Source organism: Panthera pardus, unplaced genomic scaffold, assembly GCF_024362965.1.
Source record: "Panthera pardus isolate Hobbes unplaced genomic scaffold, ASM2436296v1 HiC_scaffold_8, whole genome shotgun sequence".
Lineage (NCBI taxonomy): Eukaryota > Metazoa > Chordata > Mammalia > Carnivora > Felidae > Panthera > Panthera pardus.
The window spans coordinates 43,132,346-43,151,039 of NW_026527013.1; positions in this window are offsets into that span (position 1 = coordinate 43,132,346).

Sequence of the window (18,694 nt, forward strand, 5' to 3'; positions counted from 1 at the left end):
GAAAACCCATATTCTTCCCACTATATCATCTACTTTCCACTGTAGACTTCCAGGTTTATAAGGGTGTAATCGTTAATTTAATGGATGCTATTTAGGTTAACATGATATATAAAAACCTATTCTTCTGATTTTTGCCTTTGTTTAGGTATTGTAAGAAATTTGGAAAATAGTTCATAGAAACTTCTAGAAAACCAGTGTGGTAGATGATAAAGATGGCCATATGTTCTTCCTCTTCTGCACCCACACCTTTGCAATGTGACACCTTTGCGTATCTTTTCATTAAGAAACAGAGACAGTTTTCCACCACTTTAATCTGAACTGGCTTTGTGACTTTCTTTGGACAATGAGACATAAGCTAACGTGATGCGAACAGAGACTTAGAGAAGCACGTGTAGATTGGAGATTGTCTTTTTGTGGCTCTGGAAACCTTTCCGCCACCATGTGAACAAGTCCAGGCTATGCTTCTGGAACATGAAAGAACATATGGAACAGAGCAAAGCTGTTATGGTTAAGGACCTCCCCTAGAATAGTACCTCTCTTAGACCAAACAGCTCCTAGCTTAACCATTAGCTTACTGCAGAGGTATGTGTGAGAACAGTCGAGAACACTGAAAAACTATACAACTGAGCCTAACCCAAATGGGTGATTCACAGAATTAGGAGTAAAACAAATGGTGTTGTTTAAGCCACTAAGTTCTGAAGCAGTTTGTTGCAGCAAAATTTAACTGCTGCCCACATAGCTGCGGAAGGGAAAATATCTGTAGCGGGCACTCTTGGTTGTCAGGGCAATGGCCATTCTTTCCCTCTTTCTTGCTATCATTACGCTAATGGCCTTCAGGAATTGGGTACATGTAAGTTTCATAAGCCTCTTTTCAGTACCAGCTGGGTAAATGTGGATTAGTGTAAACTAATCACAGTAATGCCACTTATTTAGCTAGTGACTGGGCGGTACATATAACATTGACAAATGGGTTGCCTGGGAATCGTACAGAGAGACATCTCAGGATACAAGGTAGAGACATGCTACATCCTGCCTTTGGATACTGTTGTGTGATAATGCGATGCTCAGGGCTCTAGTAGCTGCCTTGAAGGACTGAGGTGACAGTCAGGGGAATCACAGACAAGTTGGCATGGGTAACTGATTTCGCTGAGCCACAGAATTAACCAACCCTCAAACTGCCTACTCAAGACACTGTTATATAAGATAATGTATTTCCTAGTGTTTAACACATGAGTTAGATTTTTCTATAACGTATAGCTGATGGTATCCTATTTAATACACAGTTAAATTTAAGCTTCTTAGAAATTCAATACAAACTTTTGAAATGAACACATGAATATTCATGCAGGGAAATGAAGTCTAACCACTAATAACTTCACCTTTCAGATTTTCTATTCCTTTCTCTACTCCTCTTCTCCAAACCTACACAGAGCTTTATAAAAATACTAAGCAAGAAAAGCAGCACTGGTTTCACACCAAGATAATGTTCTCCAATTTCCCCAAGTATTGTTATATGTCTCCATTTTAAAAAACACAGCTGATTCCTTTAAAGTAAATTCATTTAAGCTGGAGGCTTACATGTCACAAAATCAAATTAATAGATGATAGCTGAACATTAGTACATTTTATCTTTGAAAGGATAATCTGAACTCTTCAGAGAAGGTCAGTAGCCATAGACTAAAAATACCATTTTCAAAATTGTTCATGAGGTTAGCCATCTAGGTAGGAAAAAAACATATATATTTTTTATCTCTAGTGTAAAGCTCCATCCACTAGGATGCACTCTTGCCTCATAACTTTCCAATAAAATCTCTTGTTTCCACAGTGTGTTCATAAATTGTCCCTGCCAAATCCGGAATGCCTCATCTCATTTTTTTCATGCATTTTGCCATTTCCTTATTTCAGTGCAACCCAGAAAGTGTCTTGCTATAAGATGGAAAAGAATGATGTTGAAAAGCAGCTGACATGAGAATAAGTTTGATTACTGGCAACATTCTAACGTCTGATGAGAGCACTGCAGTCCAGCTTGCCAATTACTCATATCTCCAAAGGATACATGATTTCCAAAATGGCATCCATCCACCAGGCATCCAGGGTGTTGCAGGAATGTTTCTAAATTGTGAATCTGAAGGGTGACAGTCTGAGAGCGATGCTAATGGAGCTTTGTGCCCTAGCAAACATTGACAAGAGGCATTTAGACACCCTAAGATTCCTCCTTGGGAATGACAGGGTCAATTATGGACTCCTCAGGTAATATCATTTGGCAGAGGATATGCAGGCAGTGGGAGGGGATGCTGACTCAGAAGGAAGACAGCTTATCAGTCCATCAGCAAATACTCATTCAGTGCCTGCAGTATGCCAGCACAGTAGGGTCTGAATCTTCATGATCAAAACTCTTACCAGAGATACGTGAGTCATGGAGGGCAAAGGCGTTGATGAGGGTAGAACAGGGTGTCTTCCACACAACCGTTGATACCTATGGTGTCACCAAATACACTTAAGGACATGGACTTAAATTTGGATATACTTTTTTTCTTTTTAATTTAGTAAATTAAATGGAACCTGGGTGTTTTACAATGGTGAAAAGGCTAGCATGGTCTCATCCCTGAGGAAATTAGAAAATCTGAGAAATATCCCTTACGGCCAAATCACAGATCATGTTGGCCCTTCTGGCTGTAATGTCCTCAACAGTTAACTCATTTTGCCATCCACTTCCTAAGGTTTTTCCACCCACGTCTCCCATGCTGCATGTTCCAGCTTTGTGCCTCACTCTGTAAATACTCACACATAGATACACACACATACCCCCCTGTCATCCAAGCTTCTTCCTTAGCCCCTGCAATTTGCCATTTTCCTGCTGTTCTCTTGGCTTGCGATAAACTTTGCCTTTTCTCCCTTGTCTAATTAAGATATTAATATCTTTTTTCTTTCCATAAAAATGTGATTTAATCTACAGAGTTCATATATACTGGTCAGAATTCATTTTATTTTCTAGGATTTAACAAGATAGATACAGATAGATAGATATAGATATAGATATAGATATAGATATAGATATAGATATAGATGGATTTTGTATCTGCGAAAAAATAGGTGCTCAATAAACATGAGCTATTTGTGATTCGTTTTACCTTTTCTTTTATGTTTAGTATCATGCATCCTTAGTTGTATAGCTTTCCTATATACCATGACAGATGTCTGTAAAAATAGTTCCTAATACTTCTCATCCTTGAATGCCTGTCTACTTCTTTCATCAAGTGGTGAGGTCTCTTTCCCCTCCCTTTAAGCCTTTGTTGGTTCTAGGACTTGCCTCGAACAATAGAAAGTGGCCTTTGTACTGTTGTGAGACTTCCAGGTATAGGCTGGCAGCTTTGACTTTTACCCTCTTGGGATCCAGCTACCATGTTAAAAGCTTGGCGAGTTATTATAGACATGAAGAGAGGAAGAGAGAAACAGTACAAGCCACTCCAATTAGTCGAGCTGAGACACCCACCATGTGAGTGAACCACCTTAGATGTTCAAGCTTCAGCCAAGCTTCCAGCTAAATGCAGCTGCATAAGTAACTCAAATCAACTCCATCTCTGCAGAGAAGATGCATCCCCAGTAAGCCCAGCATTAATTGTGGATTTGGGAGCCAACAAATGGTAATTGCTTTCAAAAGCCCCACTAAGAGCTGGGTTGGCTAGATAGACAACAATAGATAATTAAGACATCTACAGTGCACAACATGCACACATCTTGAGGGAGAGCAGCATGCTTCACCCATTTGTAAAACCCCTAATGCTCAGATTGACATCATGCCAACAATCGTCATTAAGTTAACATCTCAAACTGAACCACCCCAAACTGAACCAATGCTCACTGACTGCCTACAGGTCTTGCTCACCCTGCGTCATTTAAGTGATCTCTTTAAACCTGAGTGATTGTATTGGAGATTGTTGGCAGTCCTGCTCAGCTGGCATTTCACACCGCACACTGTTAAAATTTGCTCTGAAATGCACATTTTCTAACCTGACTTCAAGCCCAGTGTTCATTACTCTGTCCCAGGGGCGTTCTGTCGGGCACCTCCAATATGCTGATCCAAAAGTGTGGCCTCGTTTCATATAGTCTTTTAAGTTTCTAAGGAAATATGAAATTATCTGTACTATGGACAAATACTCTTTCAACAATCAGAAAATAAATGGATATGGAAATCACTATCCTTACATATCCCCTGCCCATATGAGATTATGTTACAGCCTTGGTGGCATTAACTCTTTCCAACTGATGTTGAGTATTTTCTAGATGTGTGATCTGTTCCTGGACATGGAGGCTCCTCGGTAACTCACCGTCCACCAGCTTTAGGGCTACAACCAGCCACCAGACTGTTTCTGGGTTTTCGTGTACACCCATGAAATATGGGTAAGATGGCATTTGATTGCACTTGAGATCACTTCCTTCTTCTTTAGATGAAGCTTCTACCCCTCATATCAGTCTGTGTCCTGGTGCCCCACAGTGAGAAGGGTCATGGGAAGGGCAGCACATTAGTTCTGGGGTGTGGGAACCCTATTCTGGGAGGACTGAGGAGACATACTCTTACACACATCTTGGGAGCATCCTCCCAGGTATACTATTCTCTTCCCCACCAGCCCTCTTTTTACAATCGTGTTTAAAATCATTTTTTCTGCTTTGCTCATAAAATAGACAAAAATGTAGCTTTCCCCACCTTTCCCTTCGTGACCTGCTGAAATAGCATGAGCCCATTCCTCCATGACAACTAAACTTTTTTGAGAGAAAGTGGGAACGCGTGCGCAAGAGGATAGTTTATGGGAATGAGCCAACGAGCTTTGTATTATAAGGGGTTCTGAGGGGATTAGGAGGGATATGGAAGGTTGCCTGTGTGCTAAGCAAATAAAAGGGTTTATTCCTGTCCATGTCTGTCCATTACCTTTCTGACTAGGCAGCAATCTACAGAACCAGATTCTATGGTACAGTTGACTAGAAAAGTGGTTGCCTCTTACCCCTTTCATACAGAGTATTTAAGAATCCTGGAGTAAAAATGACTATGAGCTTGGCCGTCATAACTGGAAGGTCATGTTGATGCTGGTCTTTGGGCTGACATATTGGGGAATGATAGGCAATGGACGAAGTCCACACAGATTAGAGTGATGGGGGAAAAAAGAGAAATAAGTAAAAATTGAGTAAATATCTGGTGAAGCACAAATATGCAAGATCCCTGTGATAGAGACAGAGACATGGCTAGACCTTAGAGCTGCCTGCATTTCTGCCCTTCATAAGAATGACCATCAAGGCATTCTTGAGTTGCCATATATGGATATCCTTTGAAAATCTCCCCATTTTCCTAAGGTTTTTTGATCAAGTCTTTGTTCCTTGAAACCAAAATTACCTGAGAGGTACAGTACTTGGGAGAGGGGGGCAAAAATAATGCATAAGGATGAATAATACAGAAGAAGAACTCATGAATCTGGCAGGAGAATCTACCAAGAAGGAGAGAAGGGTATGGATGTTTTAGTCCCCAAAGAAGATAAAGGTGGAAGAAATTTATTGGGAAGCTGAAATTGGCAAAAGGGAGCGAAAACAAGGTGTGGACATACTTTAAGGGAAATGAGAAAGGCTAACACAATGGGTCAAGACAATTTAGGATGGAGTGAAAATATTGGAAATGAACTGGCAAAGAAGGTTATATGTTTGTACATCTTCTCCCTTACAGATTCTTCAAATCCAACATTTTTATGCCTCCTTTCTCATATAAAAATCATGGGAAAAGATAGCTTTTCTTTTTTTGCAACATGTTTTGTATTAACCTTTTCTAATTAAAATTTGAACTTTTGTTTTATTTATAAGAGATACTTAAAATGTTATTGCTACAATGTATACTATTTTCCCTCTTTAATAATTTGCAAGTGTCATAATTCCTTAATATTTTTTATGGAAAGATCAGGGAGGTCACAGCGCACATTTGGCTCGACAACACTGGGAGTTTCTGCCTTTGGAAACATGTTCAGCAATTTCCAAGTCCATCTATTTCTTGTTTATTTGGGACTTTATTTTGTGAACTGTAAATGTCACTTTTTATTTGTCAATTTATTTATTTGGCTCCCCCTTAGGTCATAATGGTGACTCAGTAAGGCTTACTTACACTGCTACTTAATTTTTACTGTGGTTCCTAACAGAAATTATCCTGAAAGGTTTGAATATGAAAAACGAAGATCTTCGTTTGGAGGTTTTGCTTTACTGTAGATCTAAAGGTCTCCATGCAAGAAGACTGCTTTGTCAGGGAGATGCTTTAGGGTTATTTGAAACATAGAGCCCATCATTAGAAACCAGCATTTAGCAGGCCTTCACAATAACACTGTATGCAAAGCCTGAGCTGACAGTCTAACTCGTACACAAACACTGCAGCTGCAGGTGTAGGGATTCTCTTTTCCTCAGTGGTTTTCAATGTGGTCCAAGCCAGAGTTGCCTGCAGAGCTTTTTCAAATTACACATAATAGGTATCTGTATCCACAATGCATGCACAGGATCATTTCTCTGGGTAAGACTACTCCTGTGGTTGTGCTGATCATGTACCTGTTTGCACTCACATCAGTTCCTTATAATGGAGGGTAGGGGAGCAGAGAAAGCAGGGTATGTGTGCTAAGCCCCTCCCACTTCTTTCTGCAGAAGATCTAGCCACTGCAGAAACTCACCATAAACTCATGCACCCCCTGGATGGCTGTTCTTACAAGGTCAAGGACAGTCCTGACATGGTGGCCTGGAACTTTCTGAGCTGCCTCACAGAATGACCCAAACTCACATCACAAGCTTGTGCACGTGCATAGACTCTCATGTCTGCACACATATTCAACATATTATTGCTGTTGTTCTTGTTATAATTGCAATAGCTAAAACTTTTATAGTACTTCCTATGTGTAAGATGCTACTCTAAGCTTTTAAACCAGTTCATCCCCAACACAGCCCTCTGAAGTAAGTTCTAGTATTATCATTTCCTTTTCACAGGGGAAGAAACAGACCTAACGTGGTAAGTGACCTGTCCATGGTCACACAGCTAGGGAATAGGAAGTGCAATTTGAATGTGGTAGCTGGTTCCGGACTGGGTACTCTCATTCAGTACAGACACTGACTTTCCTGTATGCACATTCATGCATATGCATGCCTGTATTTCCATGTTCCTCCATATAAAGCCGTACACACGGTCATGAAAATCTGGGCCCTCACCCACTGAATCAGCATGTGGGGGTACAGCCCAAACAAAAATATGATCAAAAAGCCTTCCAAATGATTTCGATTCGTAACTCCATTTAGAAATCATTGTTTTGGGGGCATCTGGGTGGCTCAGTTGGTTAAGCGTCTGACTTCTGCTTAGGCCATGATCTCGCAGTTGGCGGGTTCCAGCCCCTCATGGGGCCCTCTGCTGACAGCTCAGAGCTTGGAGACTGCTTCGGATTCTGTCTTTCTCTCTCTCTGTCTCTCTCTCTCTGGCCCTCCCCCACTCACACTCTGTCTTTCTCTCTCTGTCTCAAAAATAAACATTAAAAATAAAAAGAAATTGTTTTAATTGACACCTGCTGTGGCTCTTAAGGCAGGTTTTTGTTGTTTTTGCTTTTGTTTTTTGTTTTTCCTTGTTTAGCTAGATGCCAGCATGATATAGAATTGTTTTAATGCCAAAGAATCTATTTGGATTCCCACACTTCTCCCCTTTTATGGTCTATTAGTATGGAAAACACCTTCACATCTTGCATTCTTGCCCCACCTATCTACCCCAAGGGAATTTGTTCAGAGCCTTCCTTAGTAGTTAGGACTGCAAACTTTTCCTCTTTTACTACTATAAATTAAAAAAACAAAACAAAACAAAAAAACCAACTCTGTCAGTTAAGTATTGAACAGGGTGGATCCAGACATTTCAAGGCTAATAACCACACTACATAAGGATCTTGAAGGCATGGGTAGTTGCAGGCATCTGCTATTTCTTAACCTAATTAGTGAAAAAAGGGGCTCAGGACAACAAATGAATCTTAGTGTTTTCATGAGATTGTTCTGGTAATACAGGCAGAACCACAGAAAGGAAATGTAGGCCGAGTATATACTATGTGTGCTTAGAGAGAATGCTTGTGGGTGAAAGCAGAGAAATAAAACCTCCTACACTTTTTATGAGACAAAAAGACTTGATTCTGCCTTTCTACACTATTTAGGGACCCCTCTCAGAGGCTCAGCTACAATGTGGGGGCATGTGACCTGGAATTTGTTATACTGATAGGAAAAAACATTTTATTACGATAAGAAAATGACATCAAAGTAAAATAGCATTCCAATGAAACAAACTATATTATCCTTTTGCTTTTCTCTGTAGGCAGACACAGTTTTCTCAGCTCTAAAAGTGGCGTCATAGTGCCATCACCTTCATTGATTACTGGAGAGGATAAATGAGTTCAAAACTGAATATAGCACTCAGAGTAGTACCAGCCGCCAAAGTGCTGAGTACGTGTTAGCTGTTAGTACTGATATAATAATTGGTCTTGAGTAATATAATTTCTGATTTAAGGAATCATTCAAGAAAGTTGAGGTTTGAATTGTTTCATATCTGTGGATAGTTTAAGAGTTTAATAAAGCACCTTCAACTTCCTTTATGAAACAAGAAACGATGTCCGGTTTCCAACTGGCATAATGAAATACCCAGATAGAAATATATTTTGTATTTGAGAACTCTAAGCTGGAGACTTTCCCAAGGAGGCACAGCTTCTGAAAGCAAAGTCAGGACTCAGGTCTTTTGACAAATAGTTGTAAAGCAAGCTAAACTATGATAAGTCTTAAAAAATGTGGGAGTAAGTTCTGCTGTGGTTCAAAGAAGTAGGGGATGTGTTATTAAAAGCTGGGATAAAGAAAGAGCATTTGCTTGAAATTCTGTTCATTTGCTTAAATTCTCTGAATTAGTCACCCTTATTGTTCTGGGGTCTCAGATGACCATGGCTTTTGGCCCTAGAGATGTTTCTTCCTAATCCAGTTAGAATTGGCCTTGCCCTTTTCACTTACATGATATATCAGGCTCAATCCTTGCCTTCTCCTTGAAAGGTGGTTGGGAATGAGTTCTAATTCAGAATAAGACCCTTTGAACAGCATGTGGGCAACCCATTAGTGACTCTCTGCTTTGGTTGCTAAACTAATTCTGAATACACTGCAGAGTATAACTTACTGGACTTAAAATCTCATATCAGCCATGTTTTATTTTATTAAAATCCTTTTGCCCTTTCTTTGGAACTAGGAGCTCTGTGCCAAAGGCAAAGGGGATAGAAGAACATGGGCAATTCAAGATTTTTAACCTGGATGTCTTTTGCCAAACACAAGTCCTACATGCTCCATGCAAAAAAGAGTTCTGTGATTGTCCCAATTAGTAAAATGCTATAGGCTTGCTGATTCATAATGAACGTCTCAGGACCAGGACCAGGGTGAGGAGACCCTGGTCTCCTTGGGCCCGCATCTTGGGTCTAAAACTTCAATGGGTGGCCCAAATTCCAGTAATTAAGATAAAAGATATTCAATGCAATATTAATTAAAAATCAAATTTAATGCACGAAACCCCTGATGAATATAATGTCAAAATTTCAAATGAAGACAGTATTCTAATACTGCATTTCATGGCCCTTCCTTCCTCATCTCAGCCCAGTTCCAATAAAATTTCATCTATAAAGCAGGCAGCTAGCCTGCCAGCTATAGTTCACCAATTTTTAAAATTACATTAAAATATTTCTCTCAATTACTGATTTTTTTGGTGCCTGCTGAAATTTTGCTCCAGAGACTGTCACACTCACCTCACCATGGTCCCAGATTAGGTTCCGAGCAATCTTGTAGTCAAGATGCCGAGTTAGGTATTCTAACCCACTGTCTGCCAGACTAATTTGTTCACAAAACAACACATTTTTCATAATAACTCATAAAACCCATCTTCCCAAAAAAGTCTTGGTGTGGAAAATTCCAGAGAATAAGGAATAATGTCTCCTATTCGTTTCATGCTTAACAACAACCACATGGAGTGGGCACTTTTATGATTCCCACTTAATGGATGAGAAAAAGGAAGCAATAGTGACTAAATATCATTTGCCCAGGATAAGAGAGTGAGTAAGCAAGAAGCTGAGTTTCAGACTCAGGCAGGCTGACTTGAGAGTCCATACTCTGGGCTTCTACATAAAGCGGCCTGTGTTTAGCAGGAAGCAAAAAGTAAGAGCCCATGCAGTCACAGAAAGAGAAAGCAAGAGTCGTGGGTATGGGAAGAGTGTTTCCAGTGGGCATTCTGGCTCCTAGTTCTATCCTCTGTGAGGCAAGCTATGTTCCTGTTCTTGGATTCCACGGAACTCCCAGGTAGCCTCTTTAAAAAGTCCTATCATAAACTGTGCTCACTAAGGCAGGTTTCTGCATGCTACCAAGAATTTTCAATTAAAAATTGCCTTGGATTAAGATTGGTTCTTTCAAAACTGTACTTTGACGATACTCATCTCTCTAACTTTGATAACTCCACTGTTTTTTTGTGTCAATGTTTATTCCATTTTAAAGAAAGGTTTACAATTTTGTTGATAGATCATATTATACTTATTCTTATTTTTTAAAATAAATGTCTATACAGGTACCCATATATGCTTTTTTTTTTTCTCAGCTGGACCAGAGTTGTATTGCACTAGGTTTCTGCTCCCATAGTACCTAGTTGCGTTATATACACAGCTGTCACACAATCAATATTTCAGAAAGAATAAAATGCACCTAATGGCCATTTTTATTTTTACCTAGATACAAGGACAAACATCATTTCCAACACTTTTAATACGCACCCATATATTTTAAGCATAAAAAGATGTTCACTTTCTGTGCTGTTAACCCTGAAATAAACAAGTCTGAATTATGAGATGCTGTAATTCCTTACAGAGCCACTGATGACAATAGAAAACATGAGTGCAAAGCTCAGATGGTTTGTGTGCTCACCAGAAACTCAATTTGAAATTATGGCTCAATAATTCAACTTTCTCCCTGTGAGATTGTTTTATTTTTAATTTTATATCCTACCTAGCTCAGAGTACCAGGCACATAATATACATAGGTAAAATCAAACAGGCCCTGGAAAAAAATAAGTATTTGTAAATCCATTATAACTGAGTAGCGTGAGAAATTATTTTATGTTCATAACCTGTGCAGCACAGTATGTGTCTACATTGGTTTTGGATGGCATATCCTGACGTTGTACTTTGAGGCAAGCGATGGACATGTGTTGTAAACACCAGTGCATGTTTCCGAACCCACTTTGTAAATTTCTGTACACTCAAGGTTATCCACCTCTAAAATAAGCGTATTGAAGGCTATCCAGAAAAACACACAATCTTAGAAAGAAGTTAAGGTAATTCTTGTGCAGATCTTAACAGCCAGACATGAATGAATGGCCAATACTTGATAAAGATAGATAAAATTACTACAGTCAGTCAGGCTTAGAGCCTAGGAAAAGGTCTATTCTCTCTCTATTTTAATGAAAGTCCCCCGAAAAGGCTTAGCTCTCCCTCTCTGATATCACCATTACAGGGTCAGAAATACATCTGTAAAGAGTCTAGCATACCTCCGTTAAATTTCTGGGCCCCAGTTTCCTCATCTGTAAGTTGGCAATGATACTATATATTTCAAAAGATTATTGCAAGGATGTAATCAGTTAATGTATAAAAGTATAACATTTCTGCTTTTATTATTTGTTAATATTTTATGCTTAGAGTTTATCTCCTTGCCATTGATTTAACTAAATCTTCTTTGAAACTATATTATGACGTTCTAATTAAACCTTAAAATATCTTTGGGGTTAACCAAAATATTCTCTGGTTTATTACTTGCTATATAAGAAGGACTTGGTTCAAAAATCAGCCTTTAAAACTTCCGAAGGTACATTTTACTCACTGTGTGCTCCTGTCTGGCGAAGGATGGACTTTGTTCTCCTACATCAGTGTTTTATCTTGACTAAGATTTCCCAGGTCATGGTGCACCTGTGTATCCCTCTGGAAATACATTTTCTTTGGCTTGACTACTGTAGCCCTCACTTTTTATTTGACTATGACTTTCCCTTCAAGATTGAATGCAAGCATCAGTAACCTAATTGGGAAGACATTTTAGAACATCTTGCCATCTAACTGAGGATGCCTGGCTTTTTTGTCTAATTTTCATTTGTCACTATCTGACCTTCCAACCATAATCAAGTCCCTTGTGGGCTGTACCCTTTTATTTAATTTTGTATCTCTTAGTCTAGATCAATGCCTGGATCATACTAGGTATTAGACACACTTTAAATGAATCAGTGAAAAAGGTGTGTAAGATGTGTTTAAAAATTTAATATAGTGCTTAATTTTCATAGTCAACTAGCTATATCCTTCTTTAAAATAAACCATCCTGAAAGCTTTCATTATGCAGACGTTCATCATTTAGTCACTCTACTTGCCAGAAAGATCCTGTCTGCCTAAAATAATGACTATAAAACTCAGAGGTGCCAGTGGAAATCTAGGCACTAAGATAATCCAACTTATGCCTGTTATCAATAATAACAGCAACTATGGGAATGAAGTGTGAACAAAATCATTTAATATTGTCAATTTCTAAAAATAAGCAGATGACAAAACACTTCTAGGTGTTTATTGATTCTGTTTTGTTGTAAAGAATTCAGATATATTTCAAGTGGGTATGTTCAACAATTATGGATATTGGCTAAATGTTACAATGACAGATAGCATGTGAATGGGTTTGATACACATTCTTATTTCAACAAGTAGCTGCTCGGTTTATGTAAAATTACAAGAATTTTTCATCCACGTTAAGAAACTCTACAAATCAAAAAGATAACCTATGAAATCTTAGAGTCCAGATGCACAAATATTTTCCTAGAATCCTTTTTATGAACTTTTCATAGATATAGATCATTTTCCCTAAGACGAATTTAAGAAGTAAAGGCCATGTACACTAGAAATTCCCGTCCTGTGTGTAATGAAAAATATCATGTTAGATGTTAACAAGCTGGAGCAAACTTATATTTACTTCTAATCTAATTTTTTATGTTTGCATAGACATAACTTATGCAAAAAGTATATAATTAAAATGCTAAAATTGTGTTGACTATATTTAATTCTAATGTTATTTGAAATGCATCCTTCGTGATCAAATATGAGATTTCACTAAAATATAAAAAGAACCAACTGTAGCATCTTCTTTTTTGATGTACTCTGGACATGTGTTTATGATGTTAATTACTGGAGACATCATGGACCAAATGTCTAATGAATAATTATGCAAAATTCATAGGAATTCAAAAAAAAGAAATTTTCAGAGGATAAGGTGATAGTTTGGTTTATAGCATAATTTGCCATTAAATGTGCCTAATTATGGTTTTTACTTATTTCTCCTATTATCCAATATTCTGCCAAAGACAACTCAAAATCGTTTGGACTTTTAAGATATGTACAAAACACTTTTGGGTAGTGTTATATGTATTGATTGGACTAATTTAAGGAATACTTTTTTCTGCGTAATCAATTATGCAGTGATTCTAGAGAAATGTTATGATTATATCTTAAGAGTTTTAGTATTTGAAATTAGGAAGTGGCCAAGTTGCTGTCCAACAAATATTATGGACCACAGATTATCAAAAAAGCACTCAAAAGGGGAATATCAACTCTGAAATAAGGTAGTTTGTGTTCCTTCATTAATAATACTCCTATTCATTTAACTCATTTGGGGGGGTCAGGAATTATGTGGAATTATAAAATTTAGGAGAACGGAAGTAAGCATTGAATGATTTTTCAAACATACCATGAGCGTGAATTTGGAGATACCTCCCTTTTTACCCAGTCCCAATGACACTGATGTGTGAGAAAAAACTGTCCCATTTGGAACTCAGAAGACCTTCCAGAGGGAAATTCAGTAATATCAGCATAAGCCTAATCAGCAAATCTTTGGTCACAGATAAATAATTGTCATTTAATATCTTGAAATGAAACCATTACCCAGAACATTTCACTTCTTCGTCCACTTGCCTTCCTCACCCAGCCCAAGTTTCATGATCTGAGTGTGAGCATTTTTTTGGAGTCCAGGGAGGTATTTACATGTTCCGTAGTTCATTGTAGCAGAACATTTTTGTGTTCCTCTAAAGATTATGTACACAATCTTTAAGAGCATTTTAGAAAGAGCAGGAACCTCAAACTCGCATGTATTTTTCATTACTTTCCAGCTGCTATTTCTTAGAATGTCAGAATTGGGATAATAACCTGCAGACTATCACTTTGTGCTTTGCTGAAAGGGAAGATTGTGTTGCCAGCAAATCCCTAATTGAGACCGAATTAGAATAAACGGTTGTTAAGCTCTCCAGCCTAATTGTGAATAGTGTGTATTTGACATTCACTAAGATATAAATTAAAATAAAAAGAGCATTTTTGGAGGCATTGGAGTAGCTTTGCATTAATGATGGCCTCCTTTGCACTGCTGATGGTTTGCATTATTCATAATGTCATTATCAAGACTATTCAGTGCTGAATGATTTGTTCGCCCAGAATTTGTACGGCCTGACCAGATAAGTAATATCTGTAGTTTGTATTTATTCTTATGACTGCTTACGTGGGTATGGCTTCTTTTATCTCTGTTGTGAGCTTACTTACTGCTGCTCAGCGGGATGTACCATCAGTGACATGAGCTTTATTCATTTATAGATGCAGAGCACTGCATCAAAGTATTAAATCCTGCAAATGTGGGGAAACTCAAAGGCTTTAATCCTCGGACTGGCAATCGTCATTGTACTGCTGCCATATGTCAGCACTGAAGTTAACTTTCGTGTCTGTGCATTTACGGAAGGCATGCAGCCATGTGCCGCCTGCTTGTTTGTTTAAGATAGAGTCTTCCCCGCCACTGCAATAACTTTGCCATTCAAACCCCTTTCATCTGCACAGAATGAAATAACCAGAGTCACACAATGAAATGCCAGCGTGTCCTTTCAGAACTGATTGGTCTATTTTATAACTCCTTTCTTATTCTAATTAAACTAGCTTAGGAGAGGACTATGTTTTAGCATCTTGGGCTTCTGAACGACAAGAGAAGGCAGGGGAGAATCAGAGCATTTAGAAAGCTCTCTGCTGTGAAAGCAAGGTTTAAGGGTCTAGAGGTTTTCTTTCTTTCTTTTTTTTTTCCCCAGCAAAGAGATCATCTTTTGAAATCTTCTCCATCAGCTCCCCTCTACACATACCAATTTCAGTTTTATAACACCCCTTGCTGTGCATCTCTTGGCAGGAAACTTGCCCATCTTGCAGAGTCTTGCATGAATAATTCATTTAAGTGTCATGCTGACTCTCAAAAGCCTGGATTACTTCTTTGGAGGAAATGTTTAATAGGATTCTTCCAAACAATCCAAAATATAGCTCCGAGTTCTGCGAGTCCTATCTCTTAGCAGGTCTGAGTGCAGTGAAAGAATTAATGTGCCCAAAGCCCAAACATACTGGAGGCCATTCAACCTGTGTCTGGCTGGACTGTAACCTTATAATGAGGGTTAGTATTTTAAATTAGGGTCACTGTTTTTCAGAGACATGATTCTTAAGTATAGAGGTTGAGTTCAAGACATTGAAACAATTACTTTTTGTTAGATCTGGGGGTTTTGGGCCTCTCTTAGATAATACCTAAGGACCTCAGGGAATCAGGCATACAAGCAACTGGGAGAAGTATTGAGTTCAGTGTCGGCAAACAAATCCTACAGTATAGCAGCCACTGTGATCACCTGCTGTTACTCACTGACATTGTTCTTCAAGCAGTAGTCCTGCTGTTGACTGAACTGGAATATTCAAAAATCTTTTGACTCAGAAACTTAACCCTTGTAATCCTTGCCTGGTGATTTTATTGTATCTCTTCACCTTCACCTCCTCTTCCATTCTCCATAAGGCTTCCTTTGCAATCCCATCAAAGTCTTTAAGTCTTAAAAATGCATTCGAATTACCCCAAAGGATCGATGGCTTCATTGTTAACCCACTCTCACTGTCCTGGAATGATTTACATTTTAAGTCAAGAAGAGTCACAAGCTTAAGAGAATCTTTCTATCCAGGCGTTGTTTTTTCTTAATGACTTTGAGGGTGACACAAGTAATACTTGCTCCTCGTGGGAAAACAAAATATATAAGGCACAAGAAAGAAAAAAAAATTAAATGATAACTGCCAGTAATATCTTGATATGTTAATCAACATTCACATTATATAACCATATATGGATCTGTCTATTGGTCTATGGCTCTATATATCCATGCATATAACTTTACAAAGATGAGATGATCTACAGCAGAATTTCAAACGGTAGTGGGATTCCAGAGGAGTGTCTTTCCCATAGGTGCGCCCTGTCTAGATCAATGGGTTTTAGATTGCGTTTCACAGAGCCCTGAGGATTCGTTGAAGGGTTTTCAGTTGGGTATCTTCCCCTCCCCCTTCAGATCTATGATGCCTTTTTCTCTTCTGTGCCTTTTGATGCTAATCAGAATGGATTCTATTAATAGGCACCTTTACCCTCTGGATTCCCATTGGGTTCATCCCATGAAAGAATCAGCAGGAATTTCATCAGAAGGGAAAATATCCTCTCTTAGGAGGGGGCGTTAATAAATAGCACAAACTTCTTTCTGCTTCTTGATTTTAGAAACCAAAACTTTCCCCCTCTCCTTCAGGCCCAAGGGTAGTGGTAACTTGTCAATTTAGTTATCATTGCTGCAAAGCAGACCATCCCCCACAAGAGTGATTGAAAAGTACAATAATGTATTTCCTACAAGATTCTGCAACATTGATTCCCAAGCCTTGGTATTTCCAATGAAGATCTGAGGCTGTTTCTGCAGGTGATGGAACATATGTGAACAAAAACACAGCTGCTTCCAGGGTGAAGAAGAATAGCCAAGGTGATGGGCACAAGAGCAGGAGGCCCACAGGAAGTTACGTAGGAAGGAGCAAGTCTCTTTTGCCTCCTCGAGCCTTCCCTTACTCTCTACTGCCCCTGTTGGAAGAGCCTAACAGTGAGCCCCTTGCAAAGGCAAAATAGGGTTTGCAGAGTTCCAGCTTCAGCATTGCAAAGTTTGGGCAACAGCGTAATAATTGGCAAAATCACTCCTTATCAAAATCATTGTCTGTATTAGTTAATTATTTCTGCATAAAATCACCCCCAAACTTAGCAACTTACAAAACATCCCCAAACAAATTACCTCAGTTTTTATGAGTCTGGAATCCAGATGTAACTTACCTGGTTGCACCTGCATTGGTGTCTCTCACTAGGCTCTAATCCAACTCTGGATACAGTCATCTCCAAGCTCACCAGGCAGATTATCTTCCAAGCTGTTCTCATGGCTGTTGGCAGGTCTCAGAAGACCTTCCAAACTCACCTCATGTCCTTGCTGGCTCTTGATTGAAGACTGTAGAAAAATAATTCTTCTTCCCATGGGGAAAGGGGGGGGGCGTGGGGGGAGGGGGCGTGTATTTCTGTCCTGGTATCCCTAGTTTTGATGTGAATGTAGATCCAGGTAATGGACTTCGGATAGAGAAGACTGATGTACCAGTTCTACCCGTCCTGCTCTAGTACCTGCCAAGGAAATGATGAAACCAAAGCTCACCAAAGCTCAGCAATGGCATGCTTGTTCTTAAGTTGAATTGTGAGTAAAGGTAAAAGGGATAATAAGGAATGATTGCAGACAATACATTACAGTGTGGACTGTGAGAAGGCAATGTCCCCACTGCCCTCCCTGATTCTGTCATAACCTACAAAAGTCTATTGGCTACTATGAGTAGGTTCAGTGAACAACATCTCTTCTCCAACTCACTCCTGGAGATATCTTTCTAATAGATTCATTTTGTTAAAGTTAGTAATTTGCAGTATTTGCTCTCATTAAAACCCCTGAATAATAAACCAGCACATAATTTTGGTCTTTTACATTTTTCTCTAATGTGAGATTAATCACTGCTAGCACAGAGAAATTCATTACAATAAGACTTTATTTTCATTGAGAATTTTATCATCTCCTATAGATTGTTTTGTGTTTCCTGGAGTATATGTAATATTGATACAGAAATCTTTAATTAAGGCTGTTTAATTCTTGGTAAATTGTAAATTGTTTTTCTTATTCATTTTAGGAGAGTAAATCCATTAATTAAATATCTAGAGAAAAACTGTATAAATTCTTATTTATTGGAAACTTATTACATTTATTATGTAATAGGAGATTAATGTAGGTTAGTCTCTGTGTCATGGTTACATATGATAGACAGTAAAACCTTGGATTGCAAGTAACTTGCTCTGTGAGTATTCCACAAGGCAAGCAAACCTTTCTTTTTTTTTTAATTTTTTTTAACGTTTATTTATTTTTGAGACAGAGAGAGACAGAGCATGAACGGGGGAGGGTCAGAGAGAGAGGGAGACACAGAATCTGAAACAGGGTCCAGGCTCTGAGCTGTCAGCACAGAGCCCAACGCGGGGCTCGAACTCATGGACCGCGAGATCATGACCTGAGCTGAAGTCAGACGCTCAACTGACTGAGCCACCCAGGCGCCCCAATACGCAAGCAAACATTTCTAATAAATTTTAACTTCATAAATGAGTGATGTCTTGCAATATGAGTTGTACGTGATGCTGAATGTCACATGATCACAACTGAGCCTATGGTGGTTCTTCTCTCTCTCTCACTCGCTGC